Below are 15,701 nucleotides of genomic sequence, written 5' to 3'. Positions count from 1 at the left end.
CAAAGGCAGATTTCTCCTTTGCAGCCTCCGTTAATGGCACCTGCCAGTACCCTTTTGTGAGGTCCAAGACCGAAAAGTATCGAGCTTGCCCTAATCTCTCTATCAACTCATCGACCTGAGGCATGGAGTAGGCGTCAAACTTTGATATCTCATTGAGCTTCCGAAAGTCGTTACAGAACCGTAACGTTTCATCTGGTTTTGGTATAAGGACTATTGGACTAGCCCACTCACTCCGGGACTCTTCAATGACCCCTTGTCACAGCATCGACTTCACGTCCTCAAAGATGGCTTGTCGCAGAGCCTCAGGCACCCGATATGGCTTTAAGCAAACTTTGACCTGGGGCTCAGTGACAATGTCATGCCGGACTACGGAGGTACGTCCAGGAAGTTCAGAGAATACATCCCTATTCTAACTCACAAACTCCCTGGCCTCCTGAACCTGTTTAGTAGACAGGCCATCGGCTATCTTCACCGTGGCGGAGGCTTTCCCAGGGACAACGGAGCCTTCCCCACAGACAAGACAGAGTGGGCTGTCCCCAAACAGACTTTCCCTATCTTTCCACAGCTTTAGTAAATTAACATGGTATACCTGCTCCGGTTTTTGCCGACCTGGCTGGTATACCTTGTAGTTTACTGTCCCCACTTTCTCTATCACCTCATAGGGTCCTTGCCATCTTGCAAGGACTTTACTGTCGACCGTGGGCACAAGTACCAGTACCCGGTCTCCCGGGTTAAACGTCTGTACCTCGGCTGCCCGGTTGTCTACCCGGCTCTGGGCTAGTTGTGCTGCCTCCATATGTTCCAGGACAATCGGCAGAACTGTCCCCATCCTTTCTTGCATTTTTTCTATATGTTCGATGACACTCATATGTGGGGTGGGCTGTTGCTTCCATGCTTCTTTAGCAACGTCGAGCAACCGCCGAAGATGTCTGCCGTACAATAGTTCAAAGGGCAAGAACCCAGTGGACGCCTGGGGCACTTCTACTACAGCGAATAATACATAGGGCAGCAAAAGATCCCAGTCCTTCCCATCTTTGGACACGGCTCTCTTGAGCATGTTCTTTAAAGTTTTGTAAAACATTTCCACCATCCAGCACATTGCCTGTTCACAGTAAAAACCGACCCGGACTAGCTGGAACCAGCTATGCTATCTATTATGGTGTCCACCAACTACCTTAGTGGATACCTAATCTAGGGGCCTTTACTCCACCAAGGCCAGGCACCTTGGTGACATGTTCCCAGTGTAAACAAAACCTCTTTTAGAATGCTTCATGCAGCATTCTGGGTGACACATATCTCCCATCATAAATGACTCCTGTCACTGCCTCACAGGGTGCTGTGCATAGCAGTCAAGAGCTTTCTGGAGAACCCCAGGCTTGCCATGTCCGGACAGTAATACATCCTACCTCCAGCAGGATGTATTAGCTTTCCTGTCAGGAATACTGTATTACAGTGCATAGTACAAGCAATCAAAAGATCGCAGGGTCAAGTCCCCTTAGGAACCAAAAAAAAAGTTCAATTAGGTTTTTAAATGATTAAAAACAAAATATTTTTTTTTAAAAATGTGTCAAGGCTACTTTTACACTAGCGTTTTAGTTTTCCGGTATTGAGATCTGTCATAGGGGCTCAATACCGATACCGGAAAAAAAACGCTTCAGTTTTGTCCCCATTCATTGTTAATGGGGACAAAACTGAACTGAACAGAACGGAATGTTCCAAAATGCATTCCGTCCCGTTTAGTTGCGTTCCCATACCGGAGAGCAAACCGCTACATGTTGTAGTTTGCTTTCCGTCCTGGGATGTGGAGCATGACCCCCAATGCAAGTCAATGGGGACGGATCTGTTTTTTCTGCCACAATAGAAAACGGTTCCATCCCCCATTGACTTTCAATGGAGCTCATGACGGATCCGTCTTGGCAGACGGATGCAGATGGTTGTATTATCAGTAACGGATGCGTTTTTGCTGAACTCCAGATCCAGCAAAAACACTGGTGTGAAAGTAGCCTTAAGGGGTTAAAAAGCATAGGGAATTTTGTGTATACCTATGTATGTGGAATATGTGTTCAATACATTATAAACTACACATCTATCTTGTTCATTAGTAAAACAAACATAGAAAAAAGGCAGCTCACCACTGCAGTGTTCATTATGATATCTTGCCCCCGAATTGCAACCGTGCACATTGCAGTCCTGTGAATAATTAAATTCAAAAGAAAATAATACATTTTGCATAATAAATGCATTCGTTTATTCTACTGTGGGAAAAATGGTTAAAAATAGGCATATTCTTAGTGCCAGCAATGTGCAGTCCACAAAATGCGGAACGCACATTGCCGCTGTCCGTGTTTTGTGGATCTGCAAAACACACATGGATGTGTGAATGGACCCTAAAGATTTGTTTCCAATGTAGTATTAATAACTAAACAATTACATAATAAACACATTGCATTGTCTACTTACCACCAGGACAATAAGATAATCTGGTCTCTGGCTCTGGGGACTCCCTTGTCACTCTCTTCTCCCCCCTCCCTCCTTTGTCACTCTCATTCCCCCCTCCCTTGTCACTCTCATTATTTCCCCCCTCCCTTGTCACTCTCATTATTCCCCCCTCCCTTGTCACTCTCATTATTTCCCCCCTCTCTTGTCACTCTCATTATTTCCCCCCTCCCTTGTCACTCTCATTATCCCCCCTCCCTTGTCACTCTCATTATCCCCCCCTCTCTTGTCACTCTCATTATTCCCCCCCCTTGTCACTCTCATTATCCTCCCCTCCCTTGTCACTCTCATTATTCCCCCCCTTCCTTGTCACTCTCATTATTTCCCCCTCCCTTGTCACTCTCATTATTTCCCCCCCTCCCTTGTCACTCTCATTATTTCCCCCCTCCCTTGTCACTCTCATTATTTCCACCCTCCCTTGTCACTCTCATTATCCCCCCTCCCTTGTCACTCTCATTATTCCACCCCCTCCCTTGTCACTCTCATTATTTCCCCCCTCCCTTGTCACTCTCATTATTTCCACCCTCCCTTGTCACTCTCATTATCCCCCCTCCCTTGTCACTCTCATTATTCCACCCCCTCCCTTGTCACTCTCATTATCCCCCCCCCCCTTTGTCACTCTCATTATTCCACCCCCCCCCCCCCCCCGTCACTCTCATTCTACCCCCACCTCTAGTGTAGCGTGGCCGAGCTCTGTTGGGTCCGCGGTACAGGAGCATTTGTTTCCTGTACCCGGCCGGACTGACAGGAAGTGCACACTAAGTGAGCACTTCCTGTCAGTCCGGCCGGGTACAGGAAACAAAAGCTCCTGTACCGCGGACTGAACAGAGCTCGGCCACGCTACATTAACAACAGCATAGAGCGAACACAGCAGGCAGGATTCTTTAGAGCAACAAGCGCCGGCTCTGCTTGGGGCCCCGGGCCAGCTCGGGGCCCCAAGCAATTGCTTGTTTTGCCTGTCTGTTAGCGACGGGCCTGGTTACAGGTCCAAAACAAAGAACAGGTGCAGATCTTTTCATGATACGTTATCTGCGACCAGGATTGGCTCCTGGTTTTGGCTCACCATACAGTAACTGCTGGAATTATCTGACCAAATAACTGAAGTGTGAACTTAGCCTTACAGGTCAGGTATAATGTACTTAACTATGCAGTGGCCCAGGATTCTACTATAGTGTGAAAGAGCGGTCTCCTTTTACACCATCTGCTGTTTTCACATAGATTGTAGTTAATCTGTTAGCCACAGATTCTAATAAATTGTGAAAGAGCGGTCTCATTTCACTGTTTGTGGGGTGTCTACATTGATTGACATATAAGGTATTGTGTTACCCACTCATTCTGGGGAAATGGAATGAAATGATGAGGGAGGTTTCTATTAGACCAATAAAGCCTCGTATTCCGGGGTGTTCTGAAATACAAACCACGGCATCCATGCAGAATTGAATGCCTCATTGGTGTTTTTCAAGAGATGTCAGTTCCTCCATTCTCCAAATATCTTCTACCTTGTGGACCCAGAGGTCTATAGAGGGAGGGGTGGGTGATTTCCATCTAGCTGGGATGCAGGCCCTAGCTGCACTAACTAGGTGACGCAGGATTTCACCAGAGCACAGGGCTGGCAGACAGATGCGAGCGCTGCATGGCCTGTCAATCAGGACTTGGAGGGAGGCGACAAAGGTGGGAGAACAGAGCCTCTAGGACAGTGACGGTGAACCTTTTAGAGACCGAGTGCCCAAACTGCAACAAAATACCCACTTATTTATCGCAAAGTGCCAACACAGCAATTTAACCTGAATACCAATATAGTATATCTTCCATGTACTTTATCATTTAGCTATAATAGCTTAATAGCCTACATTCAGTGCGCTGCCTGTGCTGTTCATAGTGCGTCCTGTGCTGATGAATGGTAGGAAAAGTCTAAAGCATATTGGTACACCATAGACTTTTTCCAAGGCGCGGGTGCCCACAGAGAGGGCTCTGAGTGCCGCCTCTGGCACCCGTGCCATAGGTTCGCCATCACTGCTCTAGGAGCAGGAACAAGGCCCCCCCTACTCCTAGAGGCTAATTAGCATATTATAAAAGTTAGATTTCTGGCATACTGGGGGCATAGATAAAAGTAGGAATAGGCTAGTTAGGTTTAGCTGAGATTAGCACATCGCTAATGTCAGCTAGCTTAATAGGGTTAAATCTGGTGACAGAATCCCTTTAAGCGCTCCCTTGCGGAAGTGTGTTTCCTGTATGAATGCAATTTGTACCTTCTTACTCCATAGAAGTCGGAGGATGGAGAATCTTTTCTCTGGTGTATTCAACCCATTGGCATTGATAGATGCAAAGTTGATGGCAGACATAATTCTACTCTATGACGGGGGGAGTTCAAGGAAAGAACAAGAGGATGGGTAGACTAACACACAAGAAGGGACTTAGGAGAAAAACACTACAGGTTAGCTTTGTAAGCCAAATACTCGATCTAGCTAATCCAGAGCTGGTAAAGTAACCAAAACTTGTGGAATAAACACCACTTAGCGAATCTCAGAGTGCCTACAATTGAGCAGACTGAGTCCGGGGAGAGGAGGAGCAAGTAAAGTTGCTGCCCTTTCCCTGGGCCAAGTATAACTTAACAGTATGAGACCCCTGATGGGGGTCAGGCATTATATTAGAATAAATTCCACTAATCAGAAAGGGGGACACAGATGATCCTGCACTCTGTCAGTAAGTAACAGAGTTCCCAGCTGTACAGGGATCTTTTCTAGAGGGGACTACTTGACTTAAAACTAAAGTAATCAGACACAGTCAACGGGTGCTGGTGCAATCTCCATGTGGAACTCCTGTTCACAGGTCTGTATCTCTGGAGAGGGTCTGCGTAAAGACCTGTCACAAGGGCGCATAAGAGGCAAGGCCGTCGGAGGCAGGAGAATTGGGATATCCAACCAATCTGGTAAGGAGAAAGTGGTGATTTACATGAATCGAGATAGATCTTCTGATTGGTCTGGAAAGTGTAAAGCGAAGGATAATCAATTTTTGCGGATAATAAGATGGAAAGGGTGTCCCCACCGTTGTGTGGCTACAGCAATCAATTGTAGGAGAGGTTTGAGAGTACGTCTCATTATCAGAGTCCGCCTCGAGACATCTGGCAGGAGTTGGACCTGAGCCCCATTGTAGGACCCTGTCTCCAGGCCCTTTGTAGAATCTCCTCTTTTTCCCTAAAAAAATTAACCCTACATAAGACATCTCTATCAACTCTGTCCTGTTCAATTACTGCATCTGGTCGTCTGGAGAGGAGGGTATTTAAGATACAGGTTTCAATCTCTATTTTCTTGGTCGTCCACTTGCAGAAGTATATATCTGTTTAAGGCCCTCTGTGAAGCCAAATTATTTTCAACTGAATTAGGACAAGCTTCTAATGCAGAATTTACCTGCACCCGTGTATTTAATTGAATAGAAATATTGCTCAGGTCTGTCTTGACGGCTGCAATGGCCTGATCGTGCTTGGATTCTACCCGTAATATCATGGCTTCCATGTCATGTTTAATAGGCAGGTTACTAAGGAGGGTCCATATATCCTTTAATTTCGGGTGCTTAGATCTTCTGCTGCCCAAGAAGGAGTCCGAAGATGGGGACTCCGAGGCATCAGAGCAAGTGGGGGTTTGAAAAATTGCGGGAGTAGATGGGGGAGTCCAGCCTGGCATGTGACCAGAGCCCGGTATAAAGTCCCCTGCGGTAAGGGAGAGGGTGCACCAGTGCTCCACCCGTGAGGGCGATCTGTCCACAGACTGTGAGGTCATATCTCTGGGGTGATTCAAAGAGGTTGCCAATATAAGGGCTTTGAACGTTGGAGGACTTGAGGGGTGTGCAGGCAGGATGTCACTCACCAGGCCTGACGAAGCGGGTGCGTCCTCCATTATGGAATCTCCCTGGGGCATGCCGGAGAGAAGCACTGGTGTCAGGTGCCGCTGAGTCAGGGTGTCAAGGGGTCGACCGCTCTGACATTGGCGAGATGTCTGGGTGTTTAGGGCTTGGTTGCACTGCTGTAGCTGCCACTTTGATTCAGCGCCATTTTTGATTCTGTAGCTGGGCGCGCTTTGGCCAGAGTTTGGTTGAAGTATTACACAATGTGCGGTTTCAGGGCCAGGAAAGAGGAGCCCCGACGACCGGAGCATCTGACCATCCTCCCTCAGGTAGAAAATCCGTGTGGATATGGCCAAGGGTCCGGGAGCTCTGTACAGTGCGTCTTCATGGCAGCATGCCCAGCCATGCCCTGTTTCCTCATAGATTGCCAGATTGTAAGCAGTAAGGCTATTTTCACATCTGCATTTTTTTCCTGATCTGGCAGGGATCAGCAAAAACCCTTCTGTTTTGATAATACACCCGGCTGAATCCATTATGAAGGAATCTGGTTATATTATCTCTAAAATGGCCATGACGGATCCGTCATGCTCCGCATCCCATGCTGGAGAGAAAAACACTGCTTGCAGCGTTTTTCTGTCTGGCAAGGGAACACAACCAAACAGCACGGAATGCATTCTGGCGCATTCCGTTCAGTTTTGTCCCCATTGAAAACTGAAAGGAAAAACGCAGATGTAAAAGTAGCCTTACTTTGTGTTGATGTCAATGTTTATTTTTCACTTCTTATGATCTGTCAGAAGAACACATTACTCTTTTGAGTATCCTCCTTCACACAGTATTTTATCAGTAATTGATCAGTATTGGTAAGGCAAAAACAGGAGTGGGTCCAAAACAATGACATGTGAAGGAAATATGGGCATTTTACCCCCACCACTGCACGTGGATTGCCTGCCGCTGCCCCTCTGAACCACTAGTTGTTTCCAAACAAGTAGGCTTCTAAGAAGCAGATGGTCTACCTCAGGTACGTTTGGCTCGAAATCTCACACTATTGCCTTAATTCCTGCTGACTCACGATCACACTGGCTCAGCAGCTGCACACTGCCACCCTGCTGCTGTTTCACACTCAAGCTGCCACCTTCACCCACTGATGATGATGATGAAGCCCACTCTTCATCTGGTTCCCCTGTGCGGTCGATTGCATCCACTACTGTCTTCTCCCTACTTATGTCAGCCTCACCAGTCTCATGGCAGTGTCCCTGACCACTCACAACACCTGCTCCCACACGACTGTCATCATCGCTACTTGTATGCCTGCAGGAGAAAGCAGTGGACCTCTCCTTCAAATCTGGGCTGGGCAGTAGCTGCTGACAGTCCTCAATAAGCTTGCTCTCGCTGAAAAGGGGATAATAGCCAGCAGCATACAATACTTCCTGAGCAGAAGGAGCAGAAAAAGAAAGAGGCGGGTTCAGGACAGGTGAGGGCACAGAGTTTGTTCCTGTGCCATGCCAACTATGTGTGTTGTTAGAGGAAATTCTCAATTCTTGCCTGTGGGTGTCTAAAGTCAGTTGAGATAATGTTGAAGACCGAGTCAACCATTCAAGGACAGCTGCATTGCTGGTCAAAACACAACTGCTGGATGACAGTGGCAGCTGTGGCCTGATGCTGCAGCTGCTGCTACCACCCCCCTTCTTCTACTGCTGCTATGTCTCCTGGCTCCAGCAACATTTTTGCCTCTGCCCATTCCCTCAACGGGAGGTGGCACCTGTCTGTTGGACATACTGTAAAGTAACAGTACCTTTACAAGTAATAAGTTATTCAGTGTCAATGTGGACACCCCAACAGTAATTGTGAGGAATATTTGAAGTTATTATTTTAGCCCTGCCCGTTTTCTCTGGGTGAGGGGTAGTTGGCAGAGAAACAGGCTCCTCAAAGCAGATTAAGTGTTTACATTTCACACTCAAATCAGCCAAGCTGGAAGCAAGCTCCACTGACAGGACGACCGCCTGCTGGGGGGCCGAGCTGCTCTTCTAGAACAAAATAACTCCCCAGACATCATGAATCCAGGAGTTCATAAGAAATTATGAAATGACTGCACTTCTCAGAAATACACTGTTTAGGTCTTTGAGACCCTAGGAACGAGATGGGCGTTCTCACGGTCTTCGTTTGCTTATAGGACACAGGGAAGGGGAGATATGGAGAACTCCTAGCAGGAACCAAATAGCAGCGCCACGTTTGGTCTCCAGATGCACCAGCGATCCAGGCGGATCCATTGGCACCAGTACCATCTCCCTATGACCTTCTGGTGAGGAGCTATGATCCATAATGGGTTCGTGGATTTTTGGCTACCAGACCAAAGGGAGGGGGAGTGGGATCCACCCAGGGGCAGAAAGGGGAGTGACCGACTAAGGGTTAAGAGCCCGTGCAGGGCAGTGGCCATTGTTTTTCTCTGAAGGGATGTCACACCGGGTATCGTGTTTGGAGGTACCTAGAAACCCTGCTTACGTTACCGCCTCCCGTGTGACTGTAGCATCCAACCATACAAGATTATAGTTCTAAAGGACCACGCGCACACACATCTGGTAACTGACTTTTATCTGCTAACTCTGATTATACCATCACCTCTATTTGTAGATATTCTGTGTGTTGTGTGTTTTTGTCTAGTGCGCCCTCAAAGGAGTTGCCTCACTTAAGCAAATAGCATTTATTAGGTAGAGGAAGTTTCTACAAGGCACTTACTAATGTACTGTGATTGCCCATATTCCCTCTTTTGCTGGCTGGATTAATTTTTCCATCACATTATACACTGTTTATTTCCATGGTTATGACCACCCTGCAATCCATCAGTGGTGGCCGTGGTTGCACACTATAGGAAAAAGAACTAGCCTATGTGTCCCAGCCAACAGCGAGGCCACCACTTTTTCCTCTGTTGTGCTTAAATGGCCACCGCTACTGGATAACAGGGTGGTCATAACCATGGAAACGAACAGTGTATAATGTGAAGTAAAAATTAATCCAGCCAGCAAAGGAGCAATATGGTCAATCACAATACATTAGGAAGTGCCTTGTATTAACTTTCTCTACATAATAAATACTATTTGCTGAAGTGAGACAGCCCTTTAAGGCAATTAAATATATAATTTATTTTTGCGCTGTTCTTTTGTCTTCATCCATGAATCCCCACGTCCGTGTCTTGGTATAACAATACATGCTACCTGGGTTGGTTTCTGACCCGATATAACCCTGTTAACGGACCAGGCTTATATCTAACAAGGAACTGGTAGCACTCTACCAGGTTGGCAGTGCTCTGTTTCACTGGGGCAGTAAAAGCGCTTTCTCAGCTTGTCAGGGTTGTGAGCGAGTGTTGTGCCACGCCAGAGGTCGTGTGGAACACCCTCTCTCACACCCCGTGTTTCCCTGTGCCTGTGTGGACAGAGGGTGTCGGTGTAAACTGTGCCAAGCCGACCTCATGTATTCCCAGGGAGGGTGTCTTGGTAACCAGTGATGAAACCGTAACGCATAATGCCGACATACAGTGACGTCAGGAGGGGCTGCGAGGTGCGGTCAGTCACATATTGTTAGACAGCATATTCGCCATAATTTGAGAATCTCGGCCTAAGTATTAGACAGTTTTGTTTACCTCTAAGAAGCAAGGTGGGCATCCAAATAACGTTAAAAATAGACAGCTTATTCACCCCAGTTTGAGAACCATGGCCTAATGGAATTGCTTATCTATTGAACAAGGTGGACACCCTAATAGTTAAATTACACTACTTATTCACCCCAATTTGAAAATCAAGGCCTAATTGACTTACAGTGCTTTGTATTCACCCCCCTTGACTTTTTTTGGGATTATGGTACATTATAGCCTTAAGTTCAATGTTTTGATAATCAGAATTTTATGTGATGGATCAGAACACAATGGTCTAAGTTGGTGAAGTGAAATGAGAAAAATATATACATAAAACTATTGTTTAGAAATAGAAAACAGAAAATTGGCATGTGCGTATGTATTCACCCCCTTTGTTAGGAAGCCCATAAAAAGCTCTGGTGCAACCAATTACCTTCAGAAGTCACATAATTAGTGAAATGATGTCCACCTGTGTGCAATCTAAGTGTCACATGATCTGTCATTACATATACACACCTTTTTGGCAAGGCCCCAGAGGCTGCAACACCTAAGCAAGAGGCATCACTAACCAAACACTGCCATGAAGACCAAGGAACTCTCCAAACAAGTAAGGGACAATGTTGTTGAGAAGTACAAGTCAGGGTTAGGTTATAAACAAATTTCCAAATCTTTGATGATCCCCAGGAGCACCATCAAATCTATCATAACCAAATGGAAAGAACATGGCACAACAGCAAACCTGCCAAGAGACGGCCACCCACCAAAACTCACGGACCGGGCAAGGAGGGCATTAATCCGAGAGGCAGCACAGAGAACTAAGGTAACCCTGGAGGAGCTGCAGAGACTGGAGTATCTGTACATAGGATGAAAATAAGCCGTATGCTCCATAGAGTTGGGCTTTATGGCAGAGTGGCCAGAAGAAAGCCATTACTTTCAGCTAAAAACAAAAAGGCACGTTATGAGTTTTCGAAAAGGCATGTGGGAGACTCCCAAAATGTATGGAGGAAGGTGCTCTGGTCTGAGGAGACTAAAATTAAACTTTTTGGCTATCAAAGAAAACGCTTTGTCTGGTGCAAACCCAACACATCACATCACCCAAAGAACACCATCCCCACAGTGAAACCTGGTGGTGGCAGCATCATGCTGTGGGGATGTTTTTCAGCAGCCGGGACTGGGAAACTGGTCAGAGTTGAGGGAAAGATAGATGGTGCTGAATACAGGGCAAAACCTGTGTGAACCACTCTGTGTGGGATTTTAGGCTAGGACAGAGGCTAACCTTCCAGCAGGACAATGACCCCAAACACACTGCTAAAGCAACACTTGAGTGGTTTAAGGGGAAACATATAAATGTGTTGGAATGGCCTAGTCAAAGCCCAGATCTAAATCCAATAGAAAATCTGTGGTCAGACTTAAAGATTGCTTTTCACAAGCGCAAACCATCCAACTTGAAGGAGCTGGAGCAGTTTTGCAATGGGTAATGGGCAAAAATCCCAGTGGTAAGATGTGGCAAGCTCATAGAGACTTATCCAAAGCGACTTGGAGCTGTGATTGCCGCAAAAAGTGGCTCTACAAAGTATTGACTTTAGGGGTGTGAATAGTTATGCACATTGACTTTTTCTGTTATTTTGTCCTATTCTTCACAATAAAAAATAAATAAAAAATATCTTCAAAGTTATCGGCATGTTATGTAAATTAAATGATGCAACTCCTCAAACAATCCATGTTAATTCCAGGTTGTGAGGCACCAAAATATGAAAAAAGTCAAGCGGGGTGAATACTTTTGCAAGGCACTGTATGTGTACCGGTCATGTGATTTATAGAATATAGTATTAAACAAGGTGGGCACCCCAAGAACATTAAAAGTAGACAGATTATTCACCCCCATTTGAGAATCAAGGCCTAATGGAATTGCTTAACTATTAAACAAGGTGGGCATCTCAGTAAAAGGTAAATTACACTACTTATTCAACCCAATTTCAGAATCCAGGTCTAATGGAATTACTTACCTATAAAAGAAGGGGTCACCCCAATAACTGTTAAATTACACAGCTTATTTAACCCAATTTGAGAATCAAGGCGTAATAAAATTGTGTATCTATTAAACAAGGGGGACACCCCAATAATAGTTAAATTAGACAACTTATTTACCTCAATATGAGAAGCAAGGTGTAACAGAATTTCTTATCTATTAAACAAGATGGACGCTGTCAGTGTCGGACTGAGGTACCTAGGGCCTACCAGTAACATTTATTTTGGGGGCCCACTGTTTGGATACATTCAAATATAATAAGCAAATTTTCTATATGAGCACAGGCTGGTTGAGGGACTGTACATTGAATATATGTATGTAGTGCAGTAAATCTAATGTGTTATGTGCCACTTGTGCAGGCGGTGGGAGACCAGGGGCCCAACTTGCTCAGGGGCCCACCGGGGGATTCCCCTGTACCCCTGTGGGCCAGTCCGAGCATGGACGCTGTTCAATTAGACAGGTCTGTGCATGGATTGATGCAAACTGAGCTGTATACTTTCAGCTTCTGATTATACAGCCTGCTGTCCCTAAACTTTCCCTATGATCTCCCTACACTGTCTGTGCAGTCTCCCTATCCAGGACTCTACAATTAAAGCTTTGATAAACATTGTCACATCTCGTTACCTATGCTCAGTTCACTGTAAAATGGCTGAGACTGGGCGGGATTAGGATTTTTATAGAGCTGTAACATCACAGGGGCTGGCTAGCTGCTGATTGCCCGGCTGCACTGCATTATGGGTGATCTCTTGTTCCAGGAATTCTTACTTTCACTTTTACATTTTCGAGAAAAAAATAAATAATAATTGTTACTACTTCGCCGAATAAAAAAAAAAGAAAAAGCTTTTTAACTAATTACTTTGTCAAAAAAGCGCATTTTTTTTGTAAGTAGCGGGTGCAATGACAAGGAGCTACGATAGTACCGCCCCCATCATTGTACCCCTCAGATGCCGCGTTCATACATGATTGCGGCATCTGAGTTTAAAAACTGTGTAAAATGAACATAAAAAAAATTACCCCCTCCATTTGCTCGCAATGGGCCAGGATGCCATTTACTTGAAGATCTCGGCTGAAATCACGTGCAGCGCGAGATTGCGCCATCACACCGATGTAATCTCGTGCAGCACTGGATTTCGGACGAGATCTTCAAGCAAGATGGAGGCTGGCAGCCCGTCTCAAGCAAACGGAGGAGGTACGTTTTTGAATTTTTAGTTTTTTTTAATACTATTTCAGGATAAATCGATTCGCTGACACGAAGCACGAGGAAATTCAGCTTCTAGGCGAATCAAATTTATCCTGAAATTCGGATCGAATTCCACTTCGTGGGATTCGATTCGCTCATCTCTAGTTACCACAAAGCGCCAGGAAATTCGGATTTGTCGACAAACAAATTTTTCCTAAACTTCGGATCAAATTCCACCTTGGATACTTCAATTTGCACAGCACTATTTCTCAGTGCTGGATTTTGCTTTTGAATTGGATTATCTTGTTCATTTCATGTCTAGCTAGCATAAGAAACTCATTATACTTCTCTTTATAGTTTATGCCCATTTTATGGTAACATGAAAAATGTAAAAAAAAATAAAAAATCTTAAAACAATGTTTAACATAAAAACTTGATTTAAAAAGGAGGTAATTTTCTGATAACACATTTCCTTTAAGGTTCAAGATTTATTTTCCATAACATTCAGTGGTGGATTATAATTGGGGCGTTTGGGTCTGTAGCCCCGGCATCGCTGGGGTGCCCAAAGCCGACCCAATCGCCCACAAACTACGGCGGGGCACAGGAGCGCATGGTTCCCTGCTCCGCCGCCTATCACCGCCATATAGGCTTCAAGCCTAGTAGGCCTGAGGTCTATGTGGTGGTAAAAGGCCAGCGTGTGTGGTGACGTCATCGCGTGACTATATCGGGGAGCGAGCAGGGCATTGACGTACGTGCGCCTGCCTCCCCATTCCGGACACAGGTAAGTATTAGCCTTTTTTTTGTGTGTGTGCCAACTTTGGGGGGCAGAGGAGGACATATTACTAACTACAGGGACAGTGGGGGAAGTGTGGGGGCAAATTACTTAATGGGGGCAGTGTGGGGGGAAATTAATTAATGGATGGCAGTGTCAGGGCAAATTACTTAATGGATGGCAGTGTCAGGGCAAATTACTTAACGGGGGCAGTGTTGGGCAAATTACTTAATGGGGCAGTGTGGGGAGTTATTACTTGATGGGGGCAGTGTAAGGGGCAAATTACTTTGTGGGGGCAAACTACTACACGGGGAACAGAGTGTGGGGGAAATTACTATATTAGGGGTAGTGTGGGAGGAATTACTATATGGGGTAGTGTGGAGCATTCCTATTAGGGGACATTATTTTTAGGGAAACTATACAGGAATTATTACCTGAAGCACAAAATTATTACTGGAGGCATTCTAGGGGACATTATAATTGCTGTAGACACTACACTATTGGAAAATGAAAGGTGGAATCTGATTGGTTGCTATGGGCACCTAAGCCAGTTCTACTTTACAGCCAGTTTGATATATGACCCCAATTATGAGAACTCGAACGTGTCTGTGTAACAAACTCTGTAGAGACGAGATGCGGCTGAAAGAATTTGTCATGACGTTCTGGGTCACACAGAGGAGAAGAGGAAAGAGAAGGTCTACACGACAGGAGATGTCCCTGGATGTAAGAGGTATGTGGTGCTGTATTCTATTATATGTAGAGCTGGCTCACTACTGGGACCTGCGTCCCATCTTCTCCTCTAAGTCATTATTTTTTTTATCATAATCATATGCATTTTAAATTTGGCAACAAAAAGTTTAATTTGTCACCGGCAGTCCTATGTAACAGCCCAGATCACAGTGATAACACTCTGTGTGTAGATAATGTAGTAGATGTTCCATGCAGTCCTATGTAACACCCCACATAACACAATAGTTCACTGTGTTAATGTGGGGTGTTAAAAAGGACTGCAGGTAACATCTATGACATCTGTACTGAGAGAGTTATGAGATGGTGGGGGTCCGACTCCTGGCACCCCCACCAATCAGCTGTTTGAGGAGATCGCGATGTTCCAGTGAGCGCCGCAGCCGCTTTGCTCCTTACCAAGCACAGCTCTGTCCACTTGATAGCCCTGCGCTTGGTACTGCAGCTCAGCCCCAATCACTCAGAGCTGCACCTAGGCCACGTGAAAGATGTCATATGGCCTAGGAAGAGACTGTGGTGCTTACGATAACTGCTCAGTCAGTTATTAGCTAAGGGTTAGAGACTTGGCTGATAGGGCCTTTCCAGAGTGTTGAGGGCAGCAGGAAGTAGGGAGCACTGGGGACCCAGATAGCATTCAAATGGCAGCAGTGGTGGAGGTGAATTCTTTCATGCTTTAAAGCCATTCTAATCCCACTGCCATCATTTTTCATTGTGCTGCACAGACCATTTTCAAATCCCCCCACAACATCCCATCTCTATAGGATAGAGGGTTGACTTGGCCATTCAAGAACTCTTCCTCACAATATCCTCAAGGACCTCTTGAAGAATTCATAGTGGTATCCATGATGATGAGCTGCTCTGCTCCTGATGTATAAATGCTGCCCAAACCATTAGGACAGATACAACTTTATAGCTGAGATTAGGTTCTTCTGGGGAAATGCTGACAGTTTTTTCCCCAAACATGTCTTCTGGTACTGTGGTAAAACAACTATCTTCGTATTGTTTCCAGAGCACA

The sequence above is a fragment of the Bufo gargarizans genome, chromosome 10 (genome assembly GCF_014858855.1).
Source record: "Bufo gargarizans isolate SCDJY-AF-19 chromosome 10, ASM1485885v1, whole genome shotgun sequence".
Classification (NCBI taxonomy): domain Eukaryota; kingdom Metazoa; phylum Chordata; class Amphibia; order Anura; family Bufonidae; genus Bufo; species Bufo gargarizans.
Note: the sequence above shows the minus strand (reverse complement) of the source record.